Source organism: Triturus cristatus, chromosome 8 (genome assembly GCF_964204655.1).
Source record: "Triturus cristatus chromosome 8, aTriCri1.1, whole genome shotgun sequence".
Lineage (NCBI taxonomy): Eukaryota > Metazoa > Chordata > Amphibia > Caudata > Salamandridae > Triturus > Triturus cristatus.
Window position 1 is genome coordinate 443671880 of NC_140591.1, and position 23677 is coordinate 443695556.

Here is a 23677-nt window from a genome sequence, read left to right on the forward strand (position 1 = left end):
GGGAGATCCCAGGCTAATACCCTGTCCAAACATGTAGAGACTTTACGCCACAAGGGCTGTAAAGCTGTGCAGCTCCACACTGTGTGTATGAAGGTTCCCTCGTCACTTTCGCAGCATAGACATTGGGGAGACTGGACGACCCCCATCCTCCAGAGACGGAGTCTTGTATAGTATACCCGGTATACATATTTGAATGAGATGACGCATATCGGTAGGACACCGCTGCGCCCCGGGGGCCAGCTATGGCCTCGGCCCAGTCATCGTCCGTTAAGTCTGGTATGTCATCCTGCCATGCCCATCTAGGCTTGTGTAGTGTAGTTTTGGAATGCGTCATTAACGTCTGATAGACCTGCCTGATTTTATGGGCAGCCAGGTCCCCCATGAGGAGACGGCCTTCGAGGGGATGGAACTCTGGCAAGCTATCTAGAGTAAGGATCGTGGGGGTCAGGGCATGGTGCAGTTGAAGATATTTATAAAACTGTGACTTGTGCAACTGGAATTCCGCCTGTAACTGCTGCAAAGATTTTAAGGTGTCCCCTTCATAATATCTCCCAGTGTGCATATACCCACAAGGTCCCATTTGCGGAATCCCGTCAGGTTCGCAACTTGGCGCAATTGGGTTCTGTGCCAAAGGGGGGTCGCTTGGGTCAATTGACCCCGCCACACCATTTGCCCAACAACATACCGCCAGAGACAAATTACCGTCTTACATGCATGGGGCAAGAAGTCTAGGGGCATATCATCAAGGGCCGGCGATAACATTATCGCCACTTTTGCCCCCTTTTTTGAGCGAAAAGCAGCGATAATGTTAACGCCCTATCAGCATGGACACGCTAACGCGTGAATCCATGCCTTAGCGCCCATAATCTTATCGCCTCGCCTCGCTAATGAGATGCGAGGTAGGTGTTCCCGTGTGAACTACAGCGATATTAATCGCTAACAGGCGTTCTCCCTATCCTCAATCAAATCGCTACCCGGCCTAGCGACAATAAAACTAGCGCTAACCGGCTACATCGCCGGTTTCTAACACCTACTAATTTTCCATGTTAGCCATGTGTATCATGGGAGGTGGACTGTTATGCTAAGTCCACATCTCCCTATCAGCAATGTTTTTCTCTAGAGCAGGTTTTCATCGCAGGTAATCCAGCGATATTGACACCTATCGCCACTATTTCCAGGATTTCTATCGCCTCAGCAATGCGCGTTGCTGATAGTGCGCTAACCGGGAGATAGAATCGGGCAATAGGCGGTGTTAGGATTTTGCACGATACACATGGCCAGCGATAATTATCGCTGACCGTTGATGATATGCCCCTAGGTTCTGTGCACTATACAGTAACTGAAGGAAGTGGGCATCCTCTAGTGCTGTGTGTTCCAGTGCAAATGCCGGGTCCAATGGTGAACAGTACCACCATTCGTTTATGATCAGTGTGTGAGAGGCGGAGTAGTAGGAAAATATGTCAGCCGCTGCGATACCCCCACAATAAGTTGATTGCTCATAGGTTTGTAGCGCAACCCGGACTGCCCCACCATTCCATAGGAATTTGTTATGGATGGTGTTAATATTCGCGAACCAAGATCGCGGTATGTGGTATAGGAAGTTTTGTAGCCGATACAACAATCTAGGTAGGGAGACTATCTTAAAAATCGCTGAGCGACCGTACAGTGAAAACGGGAGAGAGGACCATATTGTTGTCTCATCTCGGAGACTGGTGGGAAGGGGAGTAATGTTATGTGCCCATGAGGTCTTTGGGCAGTGCGACATAAAGATACCTAAGTATTTAAAGCCCCCTGTTGCGTGGGTCAGTTGAGTCGCCCATGAGCCTCTGCCCTGATTGATGCACACCGGGAATAAGAGGGATTTGGATGGATTGGTATGAAGCCCGGTGGTCTGCCCAAAAAACGTGGAGGATCTGCAGGATACGTGGTCCTGAGATCCATGGGTCCATCGTGAAGAAGAGGACATCGTCCGCATATAACGCAATGCGGTCGGGGTGCGTCCGCTGCCACTCAAATCCCCGAAGCACTGGGTCCCCGCCCACCCAAGCCGCCAATGGTTCTACTGCTAAGGTAAATAAAAGTGGGGATAGGGGGCAGCCCTGCTGAGTACCACGACTGATAGGGAATGGGGCCGAGATATGACCCGCAATGCGCACAGAGGCAGTGGGGTCTGTATATAACAGTCAAACATATGCCGGGAAATGCGGGCCGAAGTTTACAGCTTCAAGTAACTGGAAAAGGTACTCCCAACTAAGGGAGTCAAAGGCCTTGTCAATGTCAGCAAGTAGTATGGCCGCGGGGTGCCCTAGCTCTTGGGCCATCGCCATGGCGTTGCGAACCTGACGGATGTTGTCTCTAGAGTCCCGATGTGGCATAAAGCCAGATTGATCTGGGTGAATTAGGTACTGTACACAAGTGCGCAAGTGATCGGCTAGGACCTTGCCCAGTAGTTTGGGCTCAAAGTTAATAAGGGAGAGAGGCCTGTATGAGGACGGCTCTTCCTGAGGGCGGTTGGGCTTCAGAAATAGGATGATCTCGGCCTGCTACCAGTCCTAGGGCAACTGACGTTGTTCGTGTACAGCGTGTATTGCCTCTAACAGGTGGGGGCTTAAGATGGGCATGTGGGACCAAATCATCTAAGATATTTATCATATTTCCTGTAGTGGGATCGAAATCTCAGAGTAGCCCCTATGGCACGAATGTCCTGCCTCACATCAGCCTGCTGTTGGAAAAAATCATCCTCCCACTGGCTACCATGACTATCTGCCAGCCCCCTCCACATGAGACGGCCGCTGATATGACCATCAGATCTACCAGCACAGGGAGGGTGGCACGTGGGAGTACGAGGGAAGGAGTTTGGTGCCTAGGGGATACCTGCTCCTCACCAAACGTGTTAAGTCCCTCAATTTCTTGAGAGAAGGCCTGGGAGGCAGTGTCATGGGAGGAGTGTGCAGGAGACGCAACACGTCTGACCTGGACGTGAGGGCTTTGAGGAGTTGATGGTTGTGTTGGGGAAGGTTACCTCGGTCCTGCAAGCAAATACCACTCGCCATTCCAGCATGCACCCCTTGAGAATTGAAATTGCAAATGTACCTTTCCTCACAAGAAAAATCATGACCAATTATGTTGGGAGTATTATCTGGGGAGAATGTGACTTTTGAGATTGGGAGAAGATTTAGAAAGTGTATCAGTGTCTCCACAGACAGCAGATGAGAGAAGAAAAGTTCACATGAGAATTCAAATTTGAATTTAATAACAGTGTTTTTGGCCATATGCAAAGCAAGCTGTCTTTCACACAAGAAAAATACATATTTGCATAAATTACCTAAAACACTGTATACAATATGCAATATAAAAAGCATGCTAAAAATAATCCAAATATTCATCGAAATAACTAAGTTAAAAAAGGACTAAAATGCCTTATCTGTTCCGCAAAGTAGGACAAGTCCTCATCCTTGATATATTGTTTCATGGACCAAAGGCAGGATCACTACAATAGGCCATCTGACTGACTTTTGCTCTCTTTACCTTAAAAATATTCCAGTCCATTTTGTTGCTCACCTTGACAAGTCACTTAGAAGGAAAAATATTTGTTCTTCCAGCTTATATAGCTGTTCATGTTTGAGCAACTTACTAATAGTACTCATTCGTATGGAACTGTGTAGGGAGTAACCTAATAAAAAGTGTTTCAAGTCTTCTTGGACATCCCAGATGCAGTTAGCAGAGATTTCGGTATTTCTTTTAATCAGGGTTTTTGTTTAGCAACAGACAACCTCTTCTTACCAGTGCAAATAAGCTCCTTTCTCTATGGTATAACAAAAGGATTAAAAACTACTTTGCACTTTGTGTGAGGGAGTAAACAAACCCCTGTGAATAACATGAGAAAGACTGTCCATTGCGTCCACTCTCCGTTCCTTTGCCAGATGTACAAATTGCTTAGCAACTGTACAGTTTATTTGTCTCTTTGAAATCATTTGAGGTTATTCGAGGACTTGGGTTAAAGCCAAATTGAGCCAGAGGGTGATGGATGTAGATTTGCTGTTCAGCTTCCAATGTTTGTCCCATGTTTGATTTTAATCTTTCTAGACCGTATTTCAGGGGGGTCATATGACATTTACTTTCTAAGGAGGTTTAACCCACATCTGATTCCAGGATAGTGGACAATCCTTTCAGGAATTTTAAGAATTAATTTCCAAAATTTTCTTTCAAAGCAGCCTACAAGGTTAGTGCTCTTGTCCAAGCCCTAAAGTTCTGCACCATAGATAGTTTGGCTTCCTACTTTTACTGAAAAGACTTTGGCAAAGTGGTTGGGAAAGCGATGACCGTGTTTCCTGACCAATCTTGCAATGGTATTTCTCAAAGCCTCTACTTTTTCGAGGGTGTCTTGGATATACGTGGTCCAATTTAGATTTCTGATCATTTCTACTTCCAAATATTTGAAGGATTTCACATCTTCTAGGATTGAGCCATTTGTATGGAAGACACATTTCTTTATTCTATTAGCCTTGTACATCATGATTTTAGTTTTCCTGGTATGGACTTTTAGATGATTTATTTTACAATATGTTTCTATTCCTGTCATTTGGGCCTACAGGCTCCTTGCTGTTTTGGTGATCAAGATTGAATCATCAGCATATAATAAAGCTGGAATTTTTAAGCCACTTATCATGGGGAGATCCTCAATAGCCATCCTTACTGCTTTGTAAATGTAATTGAAGTACAGAAAGTATAAACGTAGGGCCAGCAAGCACTCTAGTTTGACTTCATTTCAAATATGTTTTTTTCACTGATTGGCCCCTGTTAGGTTTGTCTTGCTTACAATGTAGTAGCCATATATAACAAATGAATTAAGGACAGAAGAGCCTTGTCGATCCCCAAGGATGTTACCTTTTGCCAGAGACTTTGCCTAGGGACCAGATCAAACGCTGAGGTATAGTCCAGGGAGGCTAAATAGACGGGCATTCTTTTGGCAGTGGTAAATTTATGCACAATATGGAGAAAAGTGAATATTTGATTGATAGTTGACACACCTTCTCTAAACACACCTTGAATAGGGGGAAATATTTTATCTTGATGTCCAGTCATCAAGTTCCCTAAAAATCACTTTAGAGAATATTTTGTAGTCAATATTTATCAGATTAGATGTTCTATATGTTCATCTTTCTGACCTTTTCTGTAGTTTGGCACAACAATGCTGTTTTGCCAAGATGGAGGGCTCCATGCCTCTGTCAGGATTCATGAGAAAACGTCCGCTCTTCACAGAAGAGCAGACTTTGTAAATAGAAATGTAACTAACATCAGACTCCACTCTCCTGAGGCACAGCCGGGAGATAGGCTCTAGACATTTGTTTTAAGTAAAATTGTTTTGTGTTTTTAAAATCGTCCTGCTGCCTAGCTTCACTTGTGCACAGCTGCACCACGACCAAATTCCCGCATAGCGGATTAAACGCTGCCGCGGCCCCTGCTAATTGCCAGTGACGATACTGACGGGGACTCCCTGAGGCCACGCCCACTACGGTCGGCCACGCCCACCCCTCCTACTACTACTTAACGCACCGATCGATAGCGCGACGGTAAACAGACTCCACTCTCCTGAGGCACAGCCGGGAGATAGGCTCCAGACATTTGTTTTAAGTAAAATTGTTTTGTGTTTTTAAAATCGTCCTGCTGCCTAGCTTCACTTGTGCACAGCTGCACCACGACCAAATTCCCACGTAGCGGATTAAACGCTGCCGCGGCCCCTGCTAATTGCCAGTGACGATACTGATGGGGACTCCCTGAGGCCACGCCCACTACGGTCGGCCACGCCCACCCCTCCTACTACTACTTAACGCGCTGATCGATAGCGCGACGGTAAACAGACTCCACTCTCCTGAGGCACAGCCGGGAGATAGGCTCTAGACATTTGTTTTAAGTAAAATTGTTTTGTGTTTTTAAAATCGTCCTGCTGCCTAGCTTCACTTGTGCACAGCTGCACCACGACCAAATTCCCGCGTAGCGGATTAAACGCTGCCGCGGCCCCTGCTAATTGCCAGTGACGATACTGACGGGAACTCCCTGAGGCCACGCCCACTACGGTCGGCCACGCCCACCCCTCCTACGATTCACATCCCCTATAAACATGTGTAATCACCGGACGCGCAGCGGAAGAGCGCAGCGGGCGCGACGTTTGCGCGCCAAAGGCGCGCCTAAGGCAAGCCCGTCTGCGCCCGTCCGCGCCGGTACCGTGCCTAGTGCCAGAAACCCTGCCTGTTTTTCCTACCCTCAATACTCTAAACCTGACCTATATAAACTTGATCAATGCCCCTGCGACCAACCGACTAAAATGGATCCCAGAAACATCCATAGTCCCTTTACATGTCCCTCTTGTGGCAGCCAAATACCAGCCTTTCCACTGAGCCTCACACACAACCCACCCAAACTTCCCCCTACCAAAACCTCGCAGCCTGGTGGGAGCAACCCTCTACTAGCTACCCCCTTTACCTCTAACAACAGGTCCCAGATTATGCCCCACAAAAATAGGTCACTTAAATGCATACTTCTTAATGTGAGATCTATGCCCAAACATAAACATGAGATTGAAGCCTTACTCAATGACAACAGCATTGACCTCATGTTCTTAATGGAAACCTGGGCCTCTTCGATCTCCGGACCTGACTGGAACACCGCCACACCCATAGGCTACTCGGTTGAATCCCTGAATCGCACAGGAACTACCGGAGGAGGTATAGCGATAATCCACCGATCGCACCTCAAAATAACCTCCTGCCCCCAACTTGAACTTGAAGCAGAAGCAATGACCTTTAAGATCAAAGAAAACAATCATTTGATTTTTGAGGGACTGTTGGTGTACCGCCCTCCCGGACCCAGGACTCCCTTCACCAAAGCTCTACTCACTTTCTTAGAAACCACCTTTGATGCAGCCTTCTATACCATCTTGGGTGACTTCAATTTTCATCTAGAGCTAAAGAACGACTCAGACTCCGCCACCCTCATTGATAACTTTCTCAGCTTCGACATGAAACAACTGATCGACAAACCTACCCACACAGCAGGGCATACCCTTGATGGGATCTTCTCCAACTGCCACTCCATTAAAATCTTATCCATTACTCCCATACCCTGGTCAGACCCCAACGCCATCTACTTTAATTTACAAATAAAAAACTCTGCAATTCAGCGCAGAAGCTACTTACCCCCCGAAACCTCCCGCCCCTGGAAAAAACTCGAATCCAACCAACTCGCCGAAACTCTGGAAAATACCTCTCCCGAATTCGACCACGGAAGCAATGAACACTGGGCTTCCAACTTTAATCAATGGATTATTGATGCAATGAACGAGCTGGCCCCACTTGAATTAAAGAAACCCAGAAAATGGCTAGTTACTGCTCAATGGTATACGGCTGAGGTAAAAACTGCTAAGATTAAGTGCCGACGCGTAGAACGTAGCTGGCGCTCTGATTATAGCCGTGAGAAAAAACTTGAATACTTAAATACCTTACAGGAGTACAAATCCATAATAGTTCAGGCAAAGGCCGCTTACTTCACAGAAAAAATCCAGAAATCGGCCAATTCCTCCAGGGAACTTTTTAAAACTGTGGCCCACCTAACAAAAACCCCACGAGACACAGTATTTAACCCTGATCAGAGTTTCGTCGATGAAATGGCCACCTTCTTCCAAGAAAAGGTACAATCAGTATATGATGACCTTAGCACCATGGTATCCACCATACCTCCTAACATAGAAGGACATACCGACATAACTCCCCCCTGCTTTCCCAGCTTCCCTGCACTTGAAAAACAACAAGTACATGATTTACTAATCCAGATAAAATCCGGCTCTCCTTTGGATCCTTGCCCCCCCTATGTGCTTCATCAAATTCCCGAGACCTTCGCAAACACCCTGACTCCCCTGCTCAATAAAATCATCTCCCAAGGAGAATTTCCAAAAAACTGGAAAATGGCCTAGATTAGACCTATCCTCAAGAAAGAATCCCTTGATCCTTCTGAACCCAAACACTACCGGCCCATTTCCTGCCTGCCCCTACCTTCAAAAATCTTGGAAAAAGCTATAAATCAGGAAATAATGCGTCATGTGGAGGAAAAAAAGCTACTTGATCCGTCTCAACACGGCTTCAGACCCCTACACTCCACAGAATCAGCCCTCATTATGGCCACTGAAAAAATTCGCAAAACCATGGATGAAGGTGGGCGATCGGCCCTGATACTTTTAGACCTCACAGCGGCCTTCGACACTGTGAATCACGCAGTCCTATTAAAAAGACTCACGTCACTCGGCTTCACCGGTTCCGCACTGGCCCTTATTGCCTCCTTCCTAACCAATCGCACTAATCAACTGGTCTGGAATGGATTGCAATCTGCTGAATTCTCTCTTCCGGGCAGAGTCCCCCAAGGCTCAGCACTGTCTCCAACCCTTTTTAACCTTTACGTCACTCCCCTAGCTGCCCTGATCAGATCCCACGGCCTACAATTAGTGTCTTACGCCGACGACACACAAATCATAGTGTCCATCTCCCAATCTATCGACGCCACTGCAGAACGATTCAGGAACTGCCTCTCTCAGGTTAAGAACTGGATGTGCAACAACTTCCTAAGACTGAATACAGATAAAACCGAAGTCATCGAGTTCGGCCATAAAACTTCCATCTGGAACGACCTATGGTGGCCCCCCGAAGCAGGAACTTGCCCTCTTCCTGTAGACAAGGTCAGAAACCTTGGCTTCTTATTTGACAAAGAACTCTCCTGCAAAGCCCAGGTGAACCAGGTGACCTCAGCTTGCTTTCATAACATCAAGCTGATCAGGAAAGTTCTTCCCTACATCCCAGACACCCTTAGGAAAACGGTAATGGGAGCCCTGGTCTTATCCCGCATTGACTACTGTAACTCCCTCTATTTGGGAGCAGGAGAAAAACAGCTGTCTAAACTTCAGGCAATCCAAAACGCGGCAGCCAGAGCCCTACTAAACATTCCCAGACGCCACCCCACATCCAAGGCTATTCGAGAGCTACATTGGCTCCCAGTCAGGCGCCGCATCCATTTCAAAGCTCTCTGCCTGGTCCACAGATCTCTCCACGGCAAGGGACCCGACGACTTCAATAACCTACTGCCCCGATACATCCCCCCGCGCGTACTGAGGTCATCCACCCTTGACCTCGTCTGCCAACCCAGAATAAATAAAGCCCGGTGGGGGGGAAAGTCCTTCTTATACCAAGCGGCAAAAATCTGGAACTCGCTACCCCCAGCTCTTCGTGCCCAAAAATCTAAAACGCGCTTCAGAAAAGATCTAAAAACCTGGCTCTTTGTCTAGATCAACTCGCTCCTCTGCCTCTCTCTTTTCTGGATCTGTTAGCGCCAAGACGCCGCGGCATTCGTGCGCTCTACAAATACTTCAGTCAGTCAGTCAGTCAGTCAGTCAGTCAGTCAGTCAGACTTGCTGCCAATTGATCAGCCTCTACCACTACCACATAATTTCTCTGGGTTAACACTTGGTCCAGGAAAATACTTTCTGTGAGTGAGACTCAACTGCCCTCTTGACTTTCTGCTCAATTTGATGCATTTAGAACTCTTTGTAGTCTTCTTGATGTGTCTGAACATTATTTTTTCTAAATTATTTATACATAGACTTCTACAATTAACAGGCACAATATACCCTGTAATGTTAAATACTTTGTTCAACTGCACACTTTGAGCTTCATTTAAAATTTGGAGACTGGATTCTCTCCATCATAGGCATGTTGCTGGGAAGGAAATACAGCAAGTAGAATTTAGAGATCCCCTCCAGAAACTTGAGGATTTATTTTAAATTCCTTGCAAACTCGGAAGGAGCCCACACAAATAGATTATTTGGTAAAAATAAAAACCTGGGAGGACCAATGTTCCCTCTAATGTTTTTCCTCTGTGTGCAGCAGTGTAAGGTCTCTGTGCACTGCAGCTAAGGCTATATGCGCCAAGACCCCGACTGTGCGTGTGGGTGCAGCAATAGGGTTTCTGACATGGGGGTTCCTGCTTGATTGTGAAGATAACTGACCTAGGTACTGGAATGCAGGAGGCCTGCTTGATGGGGTAGGGAGGGTCGGACTGGGAACCCAAAGCAGCCCTGGCAATTTTGTCAAACCGGACCGCCCCCCGGGGGGGGGGCAAGTGTCAAGCACTACTGCTTAACAAAACTTTTTCCCAGCACTGCTGTTTTTGTTACTGTGGGCCGATATTGCAGCATCGGTGCAAAACTGCCCATAGTAACAAAACTGGCCCCCACTGCTACATAACTGGCCCAGACCCTTCCAGCCTCCCGGGCAAATGCACGATGCCTACTACGGACAGTCCAGCCCTGGGGACGGCCTTTGTGTTCGTGTATGGTGTACACTGGTTGTGTCATGTTGGCAATGAACAGGTGCAGTGCATTGACCTCATGTTCTTAACGGAAACCTGGGCCTCTTCGATCTCCGGACCTGACTGGAACACCGCCACACCCATAGGCTACTCGGTTGAATCCCTGAATCGCACAGGAACTACCGGAGGAGGTATAGCGATAATCCACCGATCGCACCTCAAAATAACCTCCTGCCCCCAACTTGAACTTGAAGCAGAAGCAATGACCTTTAAGATCAAAGAAAACAATCATTTGATTTTTGAGGGACTGTTGGTGTACCGCCCTCCCGGACCCAGGACTCCCTTCACCAAAGCTCTACTCACTTTCTTAGAAACCACCTTTGATGCAGCCTTCTATACCTTCTTGGGCGACTTCAATTTTCATCTAGAGCTAAAGAACGACTCAGACTCCGCCACCCTCATTGATAACTTTCTCAGCTTCGACATGAAACAACTGATCGACAAACCTACCCACACAGCAGGGCATACCCTTGATGGGATCTTCTCCAACTGCCACTCCATTAAAATCTTATCCATTACTCCCATACCCTGGTCAGACCACAACGCCATCTACTTTAATTTACAAATAAAAAACTCTGCAATTCAGCGCAGAAGCTACTTACCCCCCGAAACCTCCCGCCCCTGGAAAAAACTCGAATCCAACCAACTCGCCGAAACTCTGGAAAATACCTCTCCCGAATTCGACCACGGAAGCAGTGAACACTGGGCTTCCAACTTTAATCAATGGATTATTGATGCAATGAACGAGCTGGCCCCACTTGAATTAAAGAAACCCAGAAAACGGCTAGTTACCGCTCAATGGTATACGGCTGAGGTAAAAACTGCTAAGATTAAGTGCCGACGCGTAGAACGTAGCTGGCGCTCTGATTATAGCCGTGAGAAAAAACTTGAATACTTAAATACCTTACAGGAGTACAAATCCATAATAGTTCAGGCAAAGGCCGCTTACTTCACAGAAAAAATCCAGAAATCGGCCAATTCCTCCAGGGAACTTTTTAAAACTGTGGCCCACCTAACAAAAACCCTGCGAGACACAGTATTTAACCCTGATCAGAGTTTCGTCGATGAAATGGCCACCTTCTTCCAAGAAAAGGTACAATCAGTATATGATGACCTTAGCACCATGGTATCCACCATACCTCCTAACATAGAAGGACATACCGACATAACTCCCCCCTGCTTTCCCAGCTTCCCTGCACTTGAAAAACAACAAGTACATGATTTACTAATCCAGATAAAATCCGGCTCTCCTTTGGATCCTTGCCCCCCCTATGTGCTTCATCAAATTCCCGAGACCTTCGCAAACACCCTGACTCCCCTGCTCAATAAAATCATCTCCCAAGGAGAATTTCCCAAAAACTGGAAAATGGCCTGCATTAGACCTATCCTCAAGAAAGAATCCCTTGATCCTTCTGAACCCAAACACTACCGGCCCATTTCCTGCCTGCCCCTACCTTCAAAAATCTTGGAAAAAGCTATAAATCAGGAAATAATGCGTCATGTGGATGAAAAAAAGCTACTTGATCCGTCTCAACACGGCTTCAGACCCCTACACTCCACAGAATCAGCCCTCATTATGGCCACTGAAAAAATTCGCAAAACCATGGATGAAGGTGGGCGATCGGCCCTGATACTTTTAGACCTCACAGCGGCCTTCGACACTGTGAATCACGCCGTCCTATTAAAAAGACTCACGTCACTCGGCTTCACCGGTTCCGCACTGGCCCTTATTGCCTCCTTCCTAACCAATCGCACTAATCAACTGGTCTGGAATGGATTGCAATCTGCTGAATTCTCTCTTCCGGGCGGAGTCCCCCAAGGCTCAGCACTGTCTCCAACCCTTTTTAACCTTTACGTCACTCCCCTAGCTGCCCTGATCAGATCCCACGGCCTACAATTAGTGTCTTACGCCGACGACACACAAATCATAGTGTCCATCTCCCAATCTATCGACGCCACTGCAGAACGATTCAGGAACTGCCTCTCTCAGGTTAAGAACTGGATGTGCAACAACTTCCTAAGACTGAATACGGATAAAACCGAAGTCATCGAGTTCGGCCATAAAACTTCCATCTGGAACGACCTATGGTGGCCCCCCGAAGCAGGAACTTGCCCTCTTCCTGTAGACAAGGTCAGAAACCTTGGCTTCTTATTTGACAAAGAACTCTCCTGCAAAGCCCAGGTGAACCAGGTGACCTCAGCTTGCTTTCATAACATCAAGCTGATCAGGAAAGTTCTTCCCTACATCCCAGACACCCTTAGGAAAACGGTAATGGGAGCCCTGGTCTTATCCCGCATTGACTACTGTAACTCCCTCTATTTGGGAGCAGGAGAAAAACAGCTGTCTAAACTTCAGGCAATCCAAAACGCGGCAGCCAGAGCCCTACTAAACATTCCCAGACGCCACCCCACATCCAAGGCTATTCGAGAGCTACATTGGCTCCCAGTCAGGCGCCGCATCCATTTCAAAGCTCTCTGCCTGGTCCACAGATCTCTCCACGGCAAGGGACCCGACGACTTCAATAACCTACTGCCCCGATACATCCCCCCGCGCGTACTGAGGTCATCCACCCTTGACCTCGTCTGCCAACCCAGAATAAATAAAGCCCGGTGGGGGGGAAAGTCCTTCTCATACCAAGCGGCAAAAATCTGGAACTCGCTACCCCCAGCTCTTCGTGCCCAAAAATCTAAAACGCGCTTCAGAAAAGATCTAAAAACCTGGCTCTTTGTCTAGATCAACTCGCTCCTCTGCCTCTCTCTTTTCTGGATCTGTTAGCGCCAAGACGCCGCGGCATTCGTGCGCTCTACAAATACTTCAGTCAGTCAGTCAGTCAGTCAGTCAGTCAGTCAGACTTGCTGCCAATAGATCAGCCTCTACCACTACCACATAATTTCTCTGGGTTAACACTTGGTCCAGGAAAATACTTTCTGTGAGTGAGACTCAACTGCCCTCTTGACTTTCTGCTCAATTTGATGCATTTAGAACTCTTTGTAGTCTTCTTGATGTGTCTGAACAATATTTTTTCTAAATTATTTATACATAGACTTCTACAATTAACAGGCACAATATACCCTGTAATGTTAAATACTTTGTTCAACTGCACACTTTGAGCTTCATTTAAAATTTGGAGACTGGATTCTCTCCATCATAGGCATGTTGCTGGGAAGGAAATACAGTAGAATTTAGAGATCCCCTCCAGAAACTTGAGGATTTATTTTAAATTCCTTGCAAACTCGGAAGGAGCCCACACAAATAGATTATTTGGTAAAAATAAAAACCTGGGAGGACCAATGTTCCCTCTAATGTTTTTCCTCTGTGTGCAGCAGTGTAAGGTCTCTGTGCACTGCAGCTAAGGCTATATGCGCCAAGACCCCGACTGTGCGTGTGGGTGCAGCAACAGGGTTTCTGACATGGGGGTTCCTGCTTGATTGTGAAGATAACTGACCTAGGTAATGGAATGCAGGAGGCCTGCTTGATGGGGTAGGGAGGGTCGGACTGGGAACCCAAAGCAGCCCTGGCAATTTTGTCAAACCGGACCGCCCCCCGGGGGGGGGGCAAGTGTCAAGCACCACTGCTTAACAAAACTTTTTCCCAGCACTGCTGTTTTTGTTACTGTGGGCCGATATTGCAGCATCGGTGCAAAACTGCCCATAGTAACAAAACTGGCCCCCACTGCTACATAACTGGCCCAGACCCTTCCAGCCTCCCGGGCAAATGCACGATGCCTACTACGGACAGTCCAGCCCTGGGGACGGCCTTTGTGTTCGTGTATGGTGTACACTGGTTGTGTCATGTTGGCAATGAACAGGTGCAGTGCAGAGCATCTGCAACCACAACAAAGCTACACTAACATATATTGGGTAACCTGTCTCATTCCACAGCGCCAGTGAACCTCTGCTCTCCTAACTTACTACACAGCAGCGGCTCACGGAAATCTTAAGGATTTTGAGCACCCTCTGCCAAGCGTATTTTGGGGGCCCTTGTGTGGATCAGCTTTGAATTTATGATCCATTTTCAGCTCTCTTTTGTCCTCTTTGGCCAGATCACAAACGGTGCACAGACACACTAGTTCCAATTCTAAATGTGTTTATAATAATATGCAGGAATAGTGATGTATTTTTTCAATATTGTTACACAGTAGAAGCTCACTAATACTACTGCAAATTATCACTGTGACATCCTCCCATTTCTCATATCTGAGATCCTGTTTGCATCTAAGAGAAACATTTTTTATTGAAATTAAATGAAACAAAAACACATTTGTCATAACATGTCTTTAATAGACTCTCACACATTACCCAGATTAAAAATAAATGAAAGGAAAATGCTATTTGCAACAAACTGTTTAAGAATTGTTCAAGGTCATCAGGGCAAGACTCTCTGCAGAGCAGAGCTAGTTCTACCAGCGGGAAGGCTGGGGGGCAATTACTCCACTCTTCAGAACTGATAATCATTAGTTCGCCTAATAGTTCTGAAGATGGTTTCCTGGATACGCAGGGGGAGGAGTATACATAGAAGTCCACCACGTATACTTTCAGAATCACTAATATATGCTAGTGATTCTGAAATCAGGTGTGGTGCTTTTAGGCTTGCTCAGGGCTTTAAGTGGGATGACAAAACTGGGGGTCTCTCAAAGTGGCGTGGCTGATGCAATTAAGAGTGTGGCTTAAAAACACGTAAGCTAAAAATCTATGCTTAGCATAGTGTGCTGCTCGACTGGTATTGTGCTGTCTTTGTCATTGCATCCAGATATATAATACAAAAAGTAACATTATACCTACAACAAGTCAGCAACAACTATGGCTTTGTTAAATATAATATTAAAAATGCTTCAGTTCTGAAATGATCAGAATGTGAAAGAATGATTTCAAGTCTCTTTAAAGTTACACTAAAGGCTTTGAGCAATTGCACTGCTGCAGAGTTGAGATTTTTTTTTGACCCTGAGGGTAAGGGCAAAAATGAAGAGCCTGCTAGGGACCCGTCTCAGCACCTACTTTTAAGAACTGCCGGTGCTGAGCACCGGCTGGAGCCGGTATACATACAAGTATGCATAAATAATTGCAGTGCCATGTATGGGCATAAAAGGCACTGCAATTAACATGAATACTTTAAAAAAATGCACACAATCTGCCCACAGCATTGCTTTATTAACAAAAAGCATGCATCAAGTATAGCAAGTCCAGAAGCACAACGTGAATTTTCAGAATCACTAACATATATTAGTGATTGTGAAAACACATGTTGTGCTTTTAGACTTGCTGCATGACTTTTGTTAATAGAGCGTGGCAGATTGCGTGCCTTTTTGTACATTTTCATGTTAATTGCAGTGCCAGACATGCTAATACACTGGGCTGGGGGGTCCATTTGAGCCACCTCAGGAAAGTGCTTCAGGTCGGGCCAGTAAGAGCCAGATAGGGCAGGGTTCAGTGGTCTCCTTGGGACACCATGTGGGAGGAGGCAAGGTGCAACCACTACAAGCCAATATTGAAACCATTCTGGCTTAGGAACCCTCCAAGACCCAGCATTAGGTGAGAGCCTTGCTAGGCCTCACCCGCTACTACAGGAGATTCGTCAAGGGGTATTGCACCATTGTTGCTTTCTTGACAGAGCTGACTTCTAAGAAGAGACCCATACAGGTGATCAGGAAAGAGGCATGCCAGGGCGCTTATGACACCCTGAAGGAGGTAATATTCACAGCACCAGTGCTCAAGGCCCCTGACTTTTCCAAGGAATTAATTGTACAAACTGATGCTTCACAAGATGGCATAGGGGGCGTGCGCTCACAGTTGAATGACGAGGGCATGGGTCAACCTGTAGCTTTCATCAGTAGGCGGTTCCTTCCCAGGGAAAAGAGATGGAGTGCAATACAAAGAGAAGCATTTGAAGTGGTCTGGGTGCTGAAGAAGCTGAGACCATACCTCTTTGGTGCTCAATTCTGGGCTAAGACAAACCACAGAACCCTCAGATTGCTAATGCAGAGGAGGAGTGAGAATCCCAAACAAATGAGGTGGTCTATCCCCCTACAGGGAATGGAATGTACCGTGGAACACTGTCCTGGAACAGATCACGCCAGTGATGATGGTCTCTCCAATTTTTTCTACCCTAGTGAAGACAACTCAGAAGGTGTTATGTAACTCTCCCCACTTTCAGCTGGAAGAGTGAAAGATATATAGAGCAACACAAATCCTGGAAAGTTTAAAAGCAGTGACAAATGCTAACAATAACATCTACATTATAGATTTCACACTGTGGCCGTTGATACTACTATTATTATTATGTGCAAGTAGATAGTAGTGGTAATAGAAATGGTATTAGAATTATCATTTTCATCATCATTTTGTGTTACAATCTCACTGGATTTCCTACTCAAGCAATTTATCTCAGAAAGACAAAAGCATGAGTCAGTCCTATCAGCACTCGTTCCACTGTCCTACAGATTCCACACAGATGTCAGCCACAGGTTCCTAAATGCTGAACTATCTTACCAGTAGATGCATTTTCCTATTGAACTGTTTCCAAACATTGCATGTCTGCGACATGATCTCCTCTAAGCTCCCCCCACAATTTATCAACTCTAGCAACTGTCCCCATTTCTCCAGTTCCTCCACTAACTTCATGGATCCCAGTAATATCTTTTTATTACTTCAGATTTATTTAAATTCAGCTATTTCATCCTTCCTAACATCAACCAACAGCCTTCACATTTTCTTTCCAACCATTTGCTCCCTCCTGAGCTCTTTAAGTTAAAAAATAAGTTTATTGAGGGAATACAAAATAACAGTACAAAGATCAATAGAACAACAAATAATCACACAAGGCAAACTAAAACTAAAACTACGAATCATAGTAATTGGATGCATGAGTCAGTTTAGCATAACTTGAAAGAGAAAATGACAGGGTTATGTAAATTGATCGGTGCAAATAAAAGAAGGTTTCAATTCCTATAAAAAACTTAATACAAAATGCAAAATAACCGGTTAGTATAATATCAAAATGAGGAAAGTCTAGGTGGTTTAGAGACTTCTTTTTGCACTGGAGTGAGGGAGAAGGAGCATCTGGCACTGGCATCACTGAACAATGTGATAGGTAACCATAAATTCTAGCATTTCGTTGCCATGTGAACAGGGTATACAAAACTTGTATCTAATCTATGATTACAACAGACAGCGTACCACCATGCTTGATAGGATAATTTATTAAAATCTTTCCAATTTTTGGTTATTTGTTGAAAAGCAATTGCTAACAATAGGGCAATTATCTTTGTGTTAGAATCATAATCTGCCCAGATAGGGGATAAGCTTCCCAAAAACACATGAGAAGTAGTAAAAGGGCAACTGGAGTCAAAAATGGAATTAATTTGAGACCATACATTTTTCCAAGGCAGGCATGTAAAAAGTAAGTGGTATAGATCTGCATGTGGAGAGGAACATGTCCAACAGGTATCTGAGAGCTCAGCATGTCTTGCATTTAAAATAACTGGAGATAACAGAAGTCTATTATACATAAAGAACAGTGTCTGTGTGGTGTTCGCAGCTCTAGAGGATTTCCTAATTTTAGTCCATATTTTGTTCCACAATGCCGTGGACCAACAAACCTCTAAATCTCTTTTCCAAGAGAGCTCCACCTTAGTTTTTTCTTGTATATTACATGAAGTATGTAAATAATTGTATATAACAGAGGCGTTTGGGTTAATGCATAGAATATTATGTAATGTGTTGACCGGAGAGGAGGCAGGATCAGTGGGAGGGTTTGGGAGTACGTATTGGCATGAGCGTTTAATATGGCTTGTTTCAGAAGGAGATATTTAGGATGCAAAGATATGGGTAGGCCAAAAGTCTATTAGCTTTCGAGAAAGACATAATATCATCTTGGATATACAGTTGATGTATCCAAATTAAACCTCTTTGCTTCCAGGGTTTCCAATATAAAGGCCTGTCACGTATCAATATAATATTATTGTGCCATATTTTGGAGCTGGAAGTCCAATCCATAGGATCTAGCGAATAATTAGGCATCAAAATGTTTGATGTGTGTTTAAGTATGGGAGTAGATAAAGATTGTGGTTTATGAGAGAAAGATAAATATTCTTGGAATGAGAATGGAGAGATAAAAGATCGTTCAAGTTCAGCCCAAAGAGGACAATCTGCTAGAGACTCAGAGAGCCATCTCGACGCTTGACGAAGTAGAAAAGATTTTTGGTATATAGGGAAATCAGGGAAATTAACACCACCTTCTGATTTTGGACATGTCAATTTTGATAAAGACATACGTGATTTTTTATTACTCCATAGAAAAGAGGACAATATAGAGTTACTTTTCTTTAAGAAATTCAAAGAAATAGATACTGGGATATTAGAAATTGTATAGAGAATTATAGGGGACGGCATCATCTTTATGGAATCTAAACGGCCCCACCAAGATAGATATAAAGGGTGCCATTTAGTGGTCATAGAGGATATTCTCTGTATACAATTTGTCAATCAACGTGAAATAGAAGGGGTAAACTGTAAGCCTAAATACTTAATATGTTGAGGGCTCCATGTGAAATTTGGGATAGCGAAATCGTCTTTGAACGTATATTTTGTTAAAGGTAAGATTTCACATTTATCTTTATTTAATTTATATCCGGAGACAGCTGCAAAGGAATCAACCTCTTGTAGGAATATGGGGAGAGAGGTCTGAGGTTCTGAGATAAATAATAATACAACGTCAGCATAAGCCGCCAATTTGATTTGAGTATCTTTAAAATCAAATCCATGGATATCTTTATTTTGACGGATTCTTGATAAAAAAGGTTCTAAGGCTAAATTAAAAAAGAACGGGGACAATGGACAGCCTTGTCGGACACCTTTACCTAAATTAAAGTAAGAAGATGTACCACCATTTGCACACACTGGTGCTCGTGGACTAGAGTATAAAATTGATAATAAAGAAATAATTTTAGGACCAAAGCCAAACCACTTAATTGTGTGAAAAAGGTAAGGCTATTCCACTCTATCAAACGCTTTTTCTGTGTCTAAGGCTATTGCTGTAAAGGAATGTGCGACATCGGAGGATTTGGACAGGATATCAAAAAATTAACACGTATTGTCTCTAATAAGGTGACCCTTAACAAAACCAGATTGTTCCATTCCTAATAAGTCAGGCAAATAGGATTCTAGGCGTATGGCCAAAACCTTTGAAAATAAATTGTAATCGATATTAACTAGGGAAATGGGCCGATAATTTTTACAATACCTTAAGTCTTTACCTTCCTTAGGAATAAGACAAATTAGGACCTCCGAAAAGGAGCCAGAGGATTCCCCTGAGTGCAGAAAATAGTCTAAAAGATTATGCAATTTAGGGAGTAGCAGATGTGCAAAGTGGGTAAAAAATTCAACAGTAAACCATCTGGTCCTGGGGCTTTATCTTTCTTGAGTGTCTCTAATGGGGTAAGGAGTTCATTTTGTGATTAGTGATAAGAGTGTGAAATCTGGTTGAATATAAGAAAGTTGTTGAATATCAGATAAAAATTGAGAAAGGCGCTGTTCTGAGGAGGAATTTCTGATGTGTATAATGTCTTATAAAATTGGCGAAATTCATTTAGAATATCCTTATCTTGAAATTTCAATGTTTGATGCTCATCCATAATGGACTCTATGTTAAGTTTGTTATGTTTAACTTTTAAATAATTGGCTAGTACTTTCTCTGCTTTATTATGACCTCCATAAAATTTTGCACTAGATTTTAATAAATATGTTGAAGCATTAATTGTCGTTTCCTCATTAAACTGAAATTTGACATTTATACGTTCTGATAAACAATCTTTTGACTTGGAAGAGTAGTAAGAATGCTCTAATCTCTTTATCTTTGCTAGGAGGGTTTTGGTGAGCTCTTTGGACTTTTTACGTTTTTTAGAAACATAACCAATAATAAAATCTCTAGCTGCTGCTTTGATGCATCCCACACCACATGAAAAGTTAAAGTATCAGATTGGTAAAAAAAAAATATTAATTGGAAAAAGAAACAAAAGAGGAAATAAATGTTGAATCTACAAGTAGAGCATTATTAAAACGCCATTTCCGAGGCTTGCTAGGTTTCTATAGAACATCAAGGTGGATGGCAGTGGGAGCATGATCGGATATTAGAATAGATCCAATGTCCTCCGCCACCAATTACTGAGAAATATTATGTGATTTAAAAAATAATCTATTCTTTATTGGGTATGATGAGCCAGAGAATAATACGTGTATTCCCTAAAGTAGGGTTACGGAGTCTCCAAGCATCTATAAACTTGTATTGTTTAATAGTTTGTATGAAAAGTTTAAGTGCTTTCTGAGGGAGGAAGGAGACCGCTGAATTGCGATCTAAAAAAGGATCAAAAACTTGATTGCAATAACCTGTAAGGATAAAGTTATCATCAATACAGTGTTTAATTTGTTGAGCCAAGGATGTCCAAAAAGATGAGTCCCCAGCAGTGGGTGTGTATTTATTAAGTAAAGAGACTGGAGCATTCCCCATCAGCAATTTAGTAAACAACCATCTACCATTTTGATCAGAACACTGTGAGAGCAATTTAACATGAAGCGATTTACGACAAAGAGTTAAGACTCCATTACGTTTACCATCCCCTGGTGAGAAAAAGACCTTCCCTACTCAACTTTTCCTTAATTTTAGTGATTCCTCTGCTGTTAAATGAGATTTTTGCGAACAGGCTATATCCGCCCCTAGTTTAGCTAAATGTGTTAACACCCTCTGCCTTTTAATAGGCGAATGTAAACCCTTGACATTCCAAGAGACAAGTTTTAGGGACATCAGACGGGCATGAAAAAAAAAAGGACACCAATCAAAGCATATCATCAAACAACAGAAAGCATACCAAAGAGCAAACCAACTATATGCAAAGTGAATCAAAGAAAAATAGAGATGTAAATGTAAATGTTCCATTCGAGAGCCGAGAAAACAACGAAAATAAATGAGCATATAAATAGGAAAAGAATGAGAAGAAGATAAGGGATAGAAAGAAAAAGAAATAGGTAAGGGAAGAATGCAAAAATACAAGTGATTAAATATACCTAGAAACTTAAAAATAATCCAAGACATAGGAAGATGAGGTCACATAGAACAATGACATGTCCAGACTCGGGAAGGCGGGAAGGAAAGCAGAATCGACGAGCAGCACAACACGAGGGAAATACAACAAGGAGATATGACCTGTAAAGGAAAAAAGGAGGTTAATGAACAATCAAAAGTATTAAAAAAATAGTGTTATCAACTATTTATAAACGAAGGAAATTGTTAACATTCTGAAACAGGCATCAAAAGACAAAGGCATGACAAAAACAAAAGCATCTACTTATTATGCGATGAGGATGTGTCCATAGAATCTCCATGACAAGAATTGAGAAAGCTTTTCAGTTTTAGGGGGTCTTCATATGTGGTAGTCTTATTGTTCATGGTTACCTTGAACAGGCATGGGTGAAAGAGGCGGTAGCGTGCACCAATAGAATGAAGATTCGGTCTCATTGCCAGGAATTCTCTACGTCTATCAGCAGTGGGTTTTGAATAATCCTGAGAGAAAATCATAGTATTACCTGACCAGGTAATACTGTTGATTGCAAAAGAACTGTGACTGGGGGTGAATGTTTTGCCAATGTGCAACATTCCGTCCATCATCTTGTGTGTTTTGCTGTTCGCCCTATGTGTGAAGGGTATGCCCAGACGTGGGTCCCGTGCTCACTACGCCACTGGAGTCAAGCTATCCTGGCTGAAGAGGGGTGAAACCCCGAAACCGGTCCTAGGATGCTTGATTCCGGTCCAGGGAAAACCAGGCTTGGCAGTTCGGGCTGGACTGTTCCCATGACGCACAGGGTCAAGACTGATTTGCATATGGCCAAGTCTGAACTGGAGTGGCGTGGTGAGCAAAATAACGATGGATTAAACCCAGATCTGTGACTGGGGGGGAATTTTTTGCCAATGTGCAACATTCCGTCCATCATCTTGTGTTTTTGCTGTTCGCCCTATATGGGAAGGGTATGCCCAGACGTGGGTCCCGTACTCACTACGCCACTGGAGTCAAGCTATCCTAGCTGAAGAGGGGTGAAACCTCGAAACCGGTCCTAGGATGCTTGATTCCGGTCCAGGGAAGACATGGCTTGGCAGTTCAGGCTGGACTGTTCCCATGAGGCACAGGGTCAAGACTGATTTGCAAATGGCCATGTCTGAACTGGGGTGACGTGGTGAGCAAAATAACGATGGATTAAACCCAGATCTGTGACTGGGGGTGAATGTTTTGCCAATGTGCAATATTCCGTCCATCATCTTGTGTGTAATACTGTTGATTGCTCTGGCAGCTGATAGAATCTTGATCAAATCAGTTTATTCCCAAAAATATAAGATTATGCCTCTCGGTTTCCTCATGGTAAATGAAGACACAGGGCCCAGTCGGTGAGCTCTCTGGATATTGAGACGGGTATCCTCTGGTAGATCAAGGACTTTTGGAATAAAAGATTTGAAGAAAGTTACTGGGTTTGAGCCTTCCGAGCCTTCTGGTAATCCATATATGCGAAGATTGTTTCTTCTATTTCTGTTTTTCGAGATTTTCTACCTGTTTTTGAAGCATCGTCACTTGAGAATGAAGAGCGTCTACCTTCATGTTCGAAAAACTCAGAGATTAAATTTTTTTTTTCCATTGTGGTAACTCTTTCTTCCAGACTTGACCATCTGTCCATGAGAACTTGCAATTTAGGGTTAGTTTCCTCAACAATTGGGCGAAGAGCTCTAATTTCTTCTAATAATAGGTCTAACAAAACTGAAGAGGGTTGTTTAGGAGGAGAGGGAGGATCCTTCTTCAGGCGTTTACTTGACGCTTTGTTAGTACCAGAGACTATAGTAATGGCAGATGACGCGGTGCATTTGGGCGATGCACTTGTTGAGTCCTCCATTGAGAAACAATGAGAGTGAGATTTAGAGCGAGTTGAAAGTTTGAGTGCCAGGGGCGTTGATTAAGACAAAACCTTAATTAGTTTGCCCATGCACCTGAGCAAGGGTGCAACAAGTAGAGTAAATTAAGTAAAAAGAAAGTTCTATCCTTCACATACCCTTCACCTATGCTGAAATGATACCTCAATAATGTGAAAATGAGAAGGCACTTGGAATAGAGATGCAGATTAACAAACCTTACTAATGTGACAAGGAAGGGTAAACAGTTTCCTGTTAGCCAAACAGCCTCTTATAAATGTAATTCCTTGTTATTCTTTTCCTTGTATTTGTTTTTGTATGGTATCA